This window comes from Bombina bombina, chromosome 7 (assembly GCF_027579735.1).
Source record: "Bombina bombina isolate aBomBom1 chromosome 7, aBomBom1.pri, whole genome shotgun sequence".
NCBI classification, from domain to species: Eukaryota; Metazoa; Chordata; class Amphibia; order Anura; family Bombinatoridae; genus Bombina; species Bombina bombina.
This window is the reverse complement of record NC_069505.1, coordinates 542,694,572-542,707,439: the sequence shown is the minus strand read 5'-3', so window position 1 is coordinate 542,707,439 and position 12,868 is coordinate 542,694,572.

Below are 12,868 nucleotides of genomic sequence, written 5' to 3'. Positions count from 1 at the left end.
GTATGAAACATACCTTTATCTACCATCATTGTTGGTAAAACTTCTATCCTTGGTTGAGTATCATCTGAAGTTAATGCTTCAAATATTGTCACACTATCTGGATTTTGAAATTCTTCCATTTCCATACTAGTTTCCATTTCTTCCATGGTAATATCTATGAACGAAATTACAAAGATAGAAAACTATTAAATCAAAAACCTTGTATATATTATTTAAAACAATAATAATAATAATCATTACAAGTGACATAGAAACCTATTTCTAAGTTTCATGATTCAGATAGTGCATGCAATTTAAATAAACTTTATATTTTACTTCATTCTTTTTGTATCTTTATTTGAAAAGCAAGAATCTAAGTTTAGATGCCAGCCCATTTTTGGTGAACCAACTGTGTTGTACTTGATAATTGGACAGAACCAATCAAAGAGTGCTGTCCATGGTGCTCAACCAAAAATTGGCTGGCTCCTTAGCTTAGATGCCCTCTTTTTCAAATAAAAATAGAAAGTAAATGAGGAAAAAAATGATAATAGAAGTAAATTAGCAACTTGATTAATATTGCATGCTAAAACTTTTTAAGCCAAAACCTAAAATATATGATTTAAAATTTAAATAATAAGTCATTACCTGTCTGTGTCTCTTTATGACAAATTGCATATGGATTTGGAGATAATTCAATATCCAATAGTGTTATTGGCAAAGGTGGAGAAAGAGCTTCACTTCTGGGTGTTTGCACCAACATTGACCTTAAGTAGCGTGGTGGGTGTGCACACTTCATTCTCCTACTTCTCATATCTATAAACATATATATAAGAAAAAAATTTAATAAAAAAAATTGAAATAATTATGCTGCATGCTTACTTTTCTAACATGTTTCAATGTTATATAGTAATATATTTATATTTTATTCTACTAACTCAGTTCTGCATGTTTCAATGTTATATACTAATATAGTTATATTTTACTCTACTAACTCATTTTTGTATGCTAAGTTTTCTAACCTTTTAAGTGTATATAGTTATATAGTTAAATTTTAATCTACTAACTCAGTTCTGCATGCTAACTTTTGTAACTTTTTGCAATTGTATATACTAATATAGTCAAAGTAACAGTCAGGAAATATTATTTTCCTGGATTCGTCAATGATGACGCAGTTCAAAAATAAACCCTTTTTTTATATTATTATAAATTATTTCATATATAATTTTGAAACTTACATGTCCTTATCAATCTTCGAATCGATTTATAGTACTTCGGTTCTCTTCTCTTCAAATCACTATATTTTCTAAGACACTGTCGTCTTGTTCTTTTAATTTTTGAAATACGATGCATTCTTCTCAGCATCTCGTATATAATTTTGTCTCGGCATTCCTGTCTCACTCCCCTCACACCACCAATCCGTTTAGGGAAATATTTATCCATGGCATAAACTAATATCACCAATTCTCCAGCACCAAAAGGTTCAGGACGCGACATGTTTGACGATGACGTGATTAATCGTTATGTCAATCATTAGCGCATTGATCCAGATATGTATCCCCGAAAAATAGAGAAAAATATAATGTATATGTAGATTAATGTATTTTATGAAGGTTTGTAAATATGGATGTTTATAGTTATTACAAATGATATTTGTTTCATATACATTTTCTTTGTTTCAGATGTGTTGATATGTATTAAAATTTACTTTGTTTTACAATTGTTATTTTGTTTCTAAACATTTTCTTTGTTTCAGATGTGTATGTATTAACATTTATACTTTGGTTTACAATAGTTATTGTTTCTAAACATTTTTTTATTTGTTTCAGATGTGTTTTTATGTATTAAAATTTAATTTGGTTTACAATTTTTATTTTGTTTCTAAACATTTAATTTTTTTAAGATGTGTTTATATGTATTAAAATGTTGTTTGGTTTACAATTGTTATTTTGTTTCTAAACATTTTCTTTGTTTCATATGTGTTTATATGTATTAGAATTTATTTTGGTTTACAATTGTTATTTGGTTTCTAAACATTTCCTTTTTTTTCAGATGTGTTTATATGTATAACAAGTTACTTTGGTTTACAATTGTTAATATATAATGTTTAAAGATTATAATTTTGTAATAAAATAATTTATTTTGCCATTATTTTCTATATGCCACTATTCTTTTAACAAATCTTGAATGCAAAAATATATTATAAAGGTTAAGAAAATAAGTGCTAAGAGGTATTTATTTGAATATGGGAAAACCTAGTAGCTGTTAAAAATAGAGGTTAGAATAAAACAAATAAAATTAGCAAGTCTTTTTTAACTCAAAAATCCAATCTGATAACATAAAGCACTGTTGAATATACTGTCGCTTGTTACAGCTACAATTCAATGACACAATACAATGAATTAACATCAGCTATGGAGGGATTACATTACAATAATCACATATGTAAAAGAGTGAGAGCAGCTGTAGACACTAGTGTGATGTCACAAAGACAATGTATTACCTATAATATATTGTCTGTAATAACTTTGATCATAAACTTTATTTATTTGAAACCTTTGATAATTGAAGATCAACAACTGTTATGTATTTAACTGTTTATCATGAGTGATTTTTAATAACCTTAACTCTTAAAAAAAAATGGAGACAAGTTAATAAAGAAAGTTTTTTATTGATCAACTGAAACTTTAATCCTCAAACACAAAATATTGTTCTGAAACCATGTCCCTTGTTGCATTTCCACGCCTATTAGCTTGTTCTACACATATTTCTTCTGGTAAATCATCAGTATCTATTGGATCTTCATCTTCTAATGGACAGCCTCTTTTAATTGCAATATTGTGCAGTATGCAGCAAACCAATATAATTTTGGCAACTTTCTCTGGTGCATACTGCATAGCACCACCAGAACGATCAAGACATCGAAACCGCATTTTCAAAAGACCGAAAGTCCTCTCAATAATCCCCCTGGTAGATCGGTGAGCTTCATTGAAACGTACTTGACTTCTGGTCTGTGGGTTGTTATAGGGAGTCAACAGCCATTCTGTACATGAGTACCCTCCATCTCCTAATAGAAGATATAATAAATATAAATATTAATATAAGAATAATTATAAAGATTCAGAACTATACAATACAATTAAACTATACAGATTACAGTCGACAAATTGGGCGCAATTTTGGTACATTGAAATGAGAGACATATTAGACGCCAGTTATGCTTACCTAGAAGCCATCCGTCAGGCATATTTCCCTCCTCGAACTTCCGGTATAACCCAGTCTGCCTTAAAATGTAAGAATCATGACAGGATCCAGGAAAGTTAGAACGGACACTGATAATCCTCATGTGGGGGTCACAGACCATCTGGACATTCAAGGAATGGAAATGCTTTCGATTCCTATAGATCTCCTCACGAGCTTGAAGTGGTCTTACAGCAACATGGGTACAGTCTATGGCACCTAGGACATTGGGCATCCCAGCCATCCTATAGAAATTTGACTTGATAGATTGCCATTCTTCAGGGGTAGATGGCAAACAAACATATCGATGAAAAATAACCATCATAGCCCCTATTACTTTGGATAAGTGGCGTGAAAAAGCAGATTGACTCATTCCAATAATGACGCTAGAAACTGCCTGAAAGGAGCCTGTTGCAAAAAAATGCAATGCCGCTAATAGTTTGAGAAGTCCCGGAATAGCTTGTGAACGAGCAGTCATCGGCTCCAAATGATCTTCAATCTCTCGATACAGGTGTAATATCGATTCACGATCAAGCCGGAATCTTTGTATGATCTCTCGGTCAGAAAGGCCGTGCAAACCAACCCGTGGAAGGAATACACGGGGGACTCGAACTCTCCTTCTTCTAACCAATCGATTAGCTACATTTCCAGTATTCTGTCTTCTAGCCCGGATTCGCATCAAACGGAGAATAAACAAAAACAGAATTCTCTCCATAGCTGCTGAAATGAACAATGTAAGTACAATGCTGATATTACTGCCTTTTATATATGTCTACTGGCGTCTAGAGTGACTTTCCTATTGTTTTGTACCTTGCCCGCCACCTAAAAGGTGGCGAGGCAAAAATAACGAGGTGGGAGCGGAAATTGACGCGAGCGGACAAATAGATTTTTTAGTACATTCGTTTTTGGCGAGTTGGTGGTCAAATGTGTCTAATTACAGTAAAAAATGGAGAGGTAGCGAGGTATGGCGGATAAGTACGCTCGCAATTTTAAAGATGCGAGTTTTTACATAATTGACGGCTTTGTACATATCAGTTTGCGAGTTTGGGCGCGAGATTTGTTGCGGGTAGCTCGCTGACTGCTTAGTACATGGAGCCCTTAGTTTTTTGTTTTGTAACATGCATTGATATGAGCACTTTCCCAGTGCATGCAGCCAGTGTCCTCCATAACCAACAAGTTTTGACAGACCAGACTTTTCAAGCTCACATATGTTTGCCAGTTTTTCATAATATGTGCTAGCAGGAATGCAATTTACTTGTGCACCTGTATCAATCTTGAATTTAATTGGTATGTTTAGTGTGCTCACAAGAATCTCAACATATACTTCATCTTGTTCTACATTTGTTTTATCCACCATAGCTAGAAATATTGTACTTTGATCAATGTCACTATCAGTTTCATTTTCATCTTGCTCCACTTGATTCACTGACTTCCTATACTTTATAGTGTTGTTTCTGCACACCCTGGCAAAATGGTTGTTTTTCTGACATTTGTAGCATATTTTTCCCTATGCTGGACACTGTGTATTCTTAGTGTGTTTTGTACCACATTTAGTACAGCTTCTGTAAAGAGTTTGCTCTGCACAATCCTGCAGGTTATTTGCTTTTCTGCTATGAATCAGATTACTTTCACTTTTCCTTTTCACCATGTGTAAGACTTCTGTGTCACTATGAATTAACTGCATGTGAGTTCTAGATGTTTCATATGCTCTAGTTATTTTTACTGCAGAGTTTATGGTTAGATCCTCTTCTAGCAGTAATTTTTCCTGTACTTCTCTAGAATTTGATCCCATCACAATTCTATCTTTTATCATATCATCACAGTCCTGAACGGCACAGTCTTTAGCTATGAGATGTAGCTGTGTGACCCACTCATCTATAGATTCTGTTTTACCCTGATGTCTTTCATAAAACACTTTTCTCTGTACAGTTATGTTTTTCTTAGGATTACAGTATGCCTCAAATTTCTCACATAACACATTGGGATCCTTTTTACCTTCAGCAGATATAGCTCCACTTGCACTCCATGATCTGCAAATATCTCTGCCTTTCTCTCCAATGCAAATGAGAAACTGTGCAGCCTTCTGCTCCTGTGTCCATTTATCAGCATCAGGGCCAGCAAATAATAATTCCATGAGCTCTCTCCATCTTGTCCAGTGCTCAGATACATTGCCTTTATCAAAGTCCATATGAGGCACTTGCTGTCTGCTTGCAGCCATGACAATCAAACTGAAATAAATCTGTTTACTTCTGACACCATGTAAAGATCTCCTGTTATAGAATGCACAGAACTCATTAAGGCACCATTGTTCAACTTCAAGAACTTTTTATTAACTGAAGATAACACACCCATTTCACTGTTATACCTCATGCTTGTCCCTAGTGTTAGAATATATGAACTGCAGCAAATATAAACAGCAACAACTGGAACAAACCATTATGATATATTCATTACAAAAATATACCCATTTTATGGGTGGATAAAATCCTACGTGATGTGATAAACGATGGCTGTAAGTTTGTATACAGAAACAATTTGACCCTAGGCAAGAAAGAAGAACGTAAGAGCTCATGGCTCCATTTTAAAGGCACATTTAAATGTGGCAAGAGGTCCTGTGGGTCATGTGATCATATATATGTGTCACATACATTTGTTTCAGCCTTTAGTGCTGACATTTTTGAAACCAAAGGATGTGTCAAGTGCAGCAATAAGTTTGTGGTATACTTGGTGGAGTGTACCTCATGCCATAGGCATAATATGGGTAGGACCACAAGTGAGGTAGGAAGATGAATTAAAGAACACCTATCCTACATTACAAATGATAGAGCAGTGTCAGCACTGTCTAAACACTTCCTTGAAGTTCACAACGGAGATGTTGGGTCCTTCAGGTGGCAGGCGATCGAGCAAATAGTCAAAACCCCTAAAGGTGGTGACAAATTCCATATACTCTCTAGACAAGAGATATATTGGATATACAAGCTCGGTTGCCTGCTACCTGTCGGATTCAACTCCGAATTAGACATTATCAATTACTGGCATAGATAGAATATCATGAGACATTCTCTGTTGTCCTCTATATAGTTAGTGTTTGATTATTTTCCTTTTATTACTATACTTTTACAGTGTTCGATTAATTATTAACCTCTGTAGCAAATCATTTTTAAGGATAGTGCCACTAATTATTATTATTACTATTACCATTATACATTCTCAATAGGCTTTTTAACTTGGTCTTAAGCGTTTTTTTCACTATATCCATTTAATACGTTTTGATATAGTGTAATTTAGCCATCCTCTTTAACTATATTGTGTAACCCCAACAAAGATATTATATATTACATCGGTTTAATCTAATTCATATACTCTTGTTTTTTTAACTATACAATGTGTTGCTAGCGGTTCCGTTCAGTTATAAACATCCTTAAGTCTGTTCTCTCTAATTCCTCCTCATCGTTTTATTATAGCACATACATATATGTCATCAACAAGTTATTCCTAATCAGCAACTATTTTGTGGGCCCTAGGTTACGTGTATTTTTGTATATTAAGACTGCAATCGGCTAATATTATCCCATTTCAATCTTCTGACAAACTCATACCTAGAGTGTATTACCATTATATGTTGCTTGCTTCACATAATTAGGGTATTCTGTATTTCATTGTTTGCATATATTTGTTGCTTTGTTTATATAAACAGCATAACTGATGCAATTTACATAGTATCTGTTCATGTTTTTCATGTCATTCATGTGTAACATATAGCATATTGACATATAACAACCAAGAGGTTGCTTTTCTGTGCATATTTACCATATAGAGTTAAACTTTGTAAGCACTTTTTTGGTATCTCCTATAAGGAGGAGCTTTGAGCCTTTTAATTACCGTACACCTGTAACTTAATTTTAAGTCTATGACTACGGTCTATTGGGCCAAAAGTGGTCAGACGTTTTCTTTGTGCTCTTACATACTTTGTATGGAGTTTGCTACCTTTGTAAACTGAATCAATAAAGTTTTTGGACGTTTTACTTTTGGTATCCAGTGGTACACTTGTTTTCCTTTGCTCGGATTGGTTTGGGAACCTGTTTTTCTGCTAAAATAACTAATAGTTACATTGTATCTAGCTTAGGGTTTATTTTTATTTTACAGGCAGGTTTGTATTTATTTTAACTAGGTAGAATAGTTACTAAATAGTTATTAACTATTTACTAACTACCTAGCTAAAATAAATACATAATTACCTGTAAAATAAAACCTAACCTGTCTTATACTAACACCTAACCTTACACTACAATTCAATAAATTTCCACAATTAAATATAAGTAACTAAATTAAATACAAATACCTAAATTACAAAAAAAAACAACTAAATTACACAAAATAAAAAACAAATTACAGATATTTAAACTAATTACACCTAATCTAATAGCCCTATAAAAAAAGCCCCCCAAAATAAAAATAAAAACCCTATCCTAAACTAAACTACCAATAGCCCTTAAAAGGGTCTTTTGCGGGGCATTGCCCCAAATAAATCAGCTCTTTTACCTGTAAAAAAATACAAACAACCCCTCAACAGTAAAACCCACCACCCACACAACCAACCCCCCCAAATAAAACCCTAACTAAAAAAACCTAAGCTCCCCATTGTCATGAAAAGGGCATTTGGATGGGCATTGCCCTTAAAGGGAATTTAGCTCTATTGCTGCCCAAACTGTCACCTAAAAATAAAACCCACCCAATTAACTCTAAACACTAACACTAACCCCTCAAGATCCACTTACAGTTTTTAAGAGCAGACATCCATCCTAAACGAAGCCGGGAGAAGTCCTCATTGAGGCAGGAAGAAGTCCTCAACGAAGCCGGGAGAAGTCTTCATCCAAGCCGGGAGAAGTGGTCCTCCAGACGAGCAGAAGTCTTCATCCAGACGGCATCTTCTATCTTCACCCATCCGGTGAGGAGCGGGTCCATCTTTAAGGCATCCAGCGTGGAGCATCCTCTTTTTACGATGACTCCCGACAAATGAAGGTTCCTTTAAGTGACGTCATCCAAGATGGCATCCCTTAAATTCCGATTGGCTGACTCTTCTCCCGGTTTGGATGAAGACTTCTCCCGGCTTCGTTGAGTACTTCTTGCCGCTTCGATGAGGACTTCTCCCTGCTTCGTTTACGATGGATGTCGACTCTTCAAAACTGTAAGTGGATCTTCAGGGGTTAGTGTTAGGTTTTTTAAGGGTTTATTGGGTGGGTTTTATTTTTAGGTTAGTATTTGGGCAGCAATAGAGCTAAATGCCCTTTTAAGGACAATGCCCATCCAAATGCCCTTTTCAGGGCAATGGGGATCTTAGGTTTTTTTAGTTAGGGTTTTATTTGGGGGGTTGGTTGTGTGGGTGGTGAGTTTTACTGTTGGGGGTTGTTTGTATTTCTTTTTACAGGTAAAAGAGCTGATTTATTTTATTTTGATAGGGCTGTTAGATTAAGTGTAATTAGTTTAAATATCTTGTAATTTGTTTTTTATTTTGTGTAATTTTGTGTAATTTAGTGTTTTTATTTTTGTAATTTAGGTATTTGTATTTAATTTAGTTAATTGTATTTAATTTAGGTAATTTATTTAATTGTAGTGTAAGGTTAGGTGTTAGTGTAAGACAGGTTAGGTTTTATTTTACAGGTAAATTTGTATTTATTTTAGCTAGGTAGTTAGTAAATAGTGAACTATGTAACTATTCTACCTAGTTAAAATAAATACAAACTTGCCTGTAAAATAAAAGTAAAACCTAAGCTAGATACAATGTAACTATTAGTTATATTGTAGCTAGCTTAGGGTTTATTTTACAGGTAAGTATTTAGTTTTAAATAGGAATTGTTTAGTTATTAATAGTAGGTTTTATTTAGATTTATTTTAATTATATTTAAGTGGGTGTTAGGGTTAGGGTTAGACTTAGGTTTAAAGGTTAATAACTTTAGTATAGTGGCGGCGACGTTGGGGGCGGCAGATTAGTGGTTAATAACTGTAATGTAGGTTGCGGCGATGTTAGGGGTGGCAGATTAGGGGGTTAATAATATTTAACTAGTGTTTGCGAGGTGGGAGTGAGGCGGTTTAGGGGTTAATAACTTTAGTATAGTGGCGGCAACATTGGGGGCGGCAGATTAGGGGTTAATAAATTTAGGGCGGCGATGTTAGGGACAGCAGATTAGGGGTTTATAATATTTAACTAGTGTTTGCGATGCGGGAGTGCGGCGGTTTAGGGGTGAATATGTTTATTCTAGTGGCGGTGGTGTCCGGAGCGGCAGATTAGGGGTTAATTATTTTAGCGTTTGCAGCAGTAAAAAAAGCAGCAGTATGAGCCTTAACGCTGCTTTTTTACTCATAACGCAAAACTCGTAATCTAGCCGTTTATTTGAAAATCTGGAACATAAAGCTTAGGAACCGTCCCAGTTTTGGCTCAGCACCTGGGTAGCGCTTGCTGATTGTTGGCTAAATGTAGCTAAATGTAATCTACGCAAAAAACAATGCGTTTATGTTTTGAGGCAGGCTTTAATTTTTAAAGTGCACACCCTGCTTACTGCTAACTTTACTCTAGCCATCAAAGTTTCCCTCTTCAACGATCTCCATTACTTTTAATAGGAGACATCTCGCCACTCACAGGAACTGCCCCTTTTTTAAGATATTTCCACTGGGCAGTCCTTGCGAGGGTTGGCGTGATAAACCACGTCAGAACTAGCTACATTTAAATAATCGGTCCCAAAGTGAGATACTTTAAAGGGATAGGAAAGTTTTAAGACATTTTTAAGTTCACTTCTATTTTCAAATGTGCTTCAATCTCTTGGTGTCCCTTGTTGAAAAAGAATATGCACATATGCTACACTAGTGAGAGCTAGCTGCTGAATGGTGCCTGCACACATTTGTCTCTTGTGATTAGCTAATTAGACGTGCACAGCTAGCTGCCAGTTGTGCAATGCTGTTCCTTCAGCAGAGAATGAAGCAAATTTGATGATAGAAGTAAATTGGAAAGATGTTTAAAATTGTATATTCTATCCAAATCATGAAATAAAATGTTGGGGTTTCCTGTCCATTAAAGTAAAAAAATCCAGAACGTCCTGCCCTCAGAATGTCAGGTCCTTGTTCTTGGCTCCAAAATTGCCAAGACAATTTTTGTTGTATCCAGCAAGACTACTTTAGGAAACTTTCAATAGAATATTTAAACAATTAAACACATTCACAGCGACCAATTTGGAATGTTGTAGTTATAATGATTGTTTTTCTGCATTAATATTGGTTCTTGTTAGCTGTGTGAGATATCGTGCATTGGGGCACTTAGCATAACTAAGGGCTGGATTGCGAGTGACTCGTTAACTGTTGTGTTTGAGCTAAAAGGAGTTTATGGTGTCTCTTTGCACTCATAAGAAATAGCACTCCTATTACGGTTTAAAATAATTGTGTTCGCTTGAGCACAATCAAATTTAATGCGCGTCAGGATAGAGCGATTTCAGAGCTCTCGTTAACTGTTATGAGAGACAAAAAAGTTGCACAAAACACAATACATTTAAGATTACAGTTACACTCAATAAAAATTATTTTAAAAAAAATATTGCATTGAAAAGTTATAAGGGCTTAAAGATATGAGGTCTCAGGTGTTAGAAAAAATGGCTGCAAATGGCTTTGCAGTGGCGTATTTAGTTTTTGTGCTGCCCTAGGCACTCAAAATTCTGTTGAAACCCCCCCCCCCCCATGGTTTTAGGCCTTTTTTTTCCATAACAATTCAAAAGAAAATCGGCTAGCAAAACACTTGCATACAGGTGGGTTGAATTGCATGCATCTTATACCATTTTCTCCCTGAGAGAAGGGAGAGAAAAGAAGGGGAGGGGAGAAAAGGGAGGAAAGGAAAGAAGGAAGGGAGGGAGGGAGCGAGAGAAGAGAAAAGTGGGGAGGGAGAGGAGAAAAGGGTAGGGAAAGAAAGGAATGAAAGAAGAGAGCAAGGGAGGGAGTTGAGAGAAAGAAGGAAGGGAGGGCGGCAGGCGAACATATGCGATGCGATCCGCCCCCCTATTTGTCATCATTGAAGAAACTTTGACCCTGTATCTCACAGTCTGCAGACACATTTCAGCCAATCAGCAGCAGACACTCCCTCACAGACCCTCCCAGCTCCTGGGCAGCAGCCATTTTAGATTCATTACGATCCTGCTTTCTTAGTGAGAGGAGGTTTAGTGCTGCTGCTGCTGATTTTATAGGGAAATAGATAGCTAGGCTAGTGTATTTAGTGTCCGCTACAGTCCTGAAGGACTCATCTAATCTCTGCTGTAAGGACAGCACCCCAAAAAGCCCTTTTTAGGGCTAGAACTTCAGTCTTTTTTTTTTTTTGTAATTTTATTTGCATTTGCCTGCCTGTCAGCCTGTGTGTGAGGCTCACAGCATATACTGTGATTAGTGCCACCACTGATATCTGCTCAACATTAGTGTAAATTTAAAAAAACTTTTACATCATTTTGATAGTGTAATCTAATTTCATTTTCTATCAGGCCTGCGTGTCAGGCCCACATCATATACTGTGATTAATTCTTCTGTGCCACCACTGATATCTGGTTAACAGTAGTGTAAATTTTAAAAAAAAAAACTTTTACATCATTTTGCTAGTGTAATTTCATTTCATTTTCCATCAGGCCTGTGTGTCAGGCCCACATCATATACTGTGATTAATAGCTCTGTTTTCCACCACTTATATCTGGTGTAACATTAGTGTAATTTTTTTAAAAAAAAACTTTTACATCACTCTTCTAGTGTTATGTAATTTTAGTTGCCAGGGCAGCCTGCCACTAGTGCCAGCCTGTGTGTCAGGCTGCCAGCATATACTGTGCCTACTTCCATCCTCAGTGCCACCACTCACTTTTACATCAGTCTGCTAGTGTTATTTAATTGCAGTTGCCTGTCTGCCAGCGTGTGTGCCAGGCCCACTTTCCAACTAGTGCCACGAATCATATCTGTTATAACAGTAGTGTAAATATTTAAAATAAAAACTTTTTTGACTGTGAATCATCAGTCTGCTAGTGCAATTGAATTGCAGTTGCCTGCCTGCCAGCATGTGTGCCAGGCCCACTTGCCAACTAGTGCCACCAATCATATTGTTATAACAGTATTGTAAATATTTAAAATAAAAACTTTTTTGACTGTGACTCATCAGTCTGCTAGTGCAATTGTGTGCCAGGCCCACTTGCCAACTAGTGCCACCAATCATATTTGTTATAACAGTATTGTAAATATTTTTTAAAAAAAACTTTTTTGACTGTGAATCATCAGTCTGCTAGTGTAATCTAATTGAAGTTGCCTGCCTGCCAGCATGTGTGCCAGGCCTACTTGCTAACTAGTGCCACCAATCATATTTGTTATAACAGTATTGTAAATATTTAAAATAAAAACTTTTTTGACTGTGAATCATCAGTCTGCTAGTGCAATTGAATTGCAGTTGCCTGTCTGCCAGCTTGTGTGCCAGGCCCACTTGCCAACTAGTGCCACCAATCATATTTGTTATAACAGTATTGTAAATATTTAAAAAAAAACTTTTTTGGCTGTGAATCATCAGTCTGCTAGTGAAATTGAATTGCAGTTGCCTGCCTGCCAACGTGTGTGCCAGGCCCACTTGCCAACTAGTGCCACCAATCATATT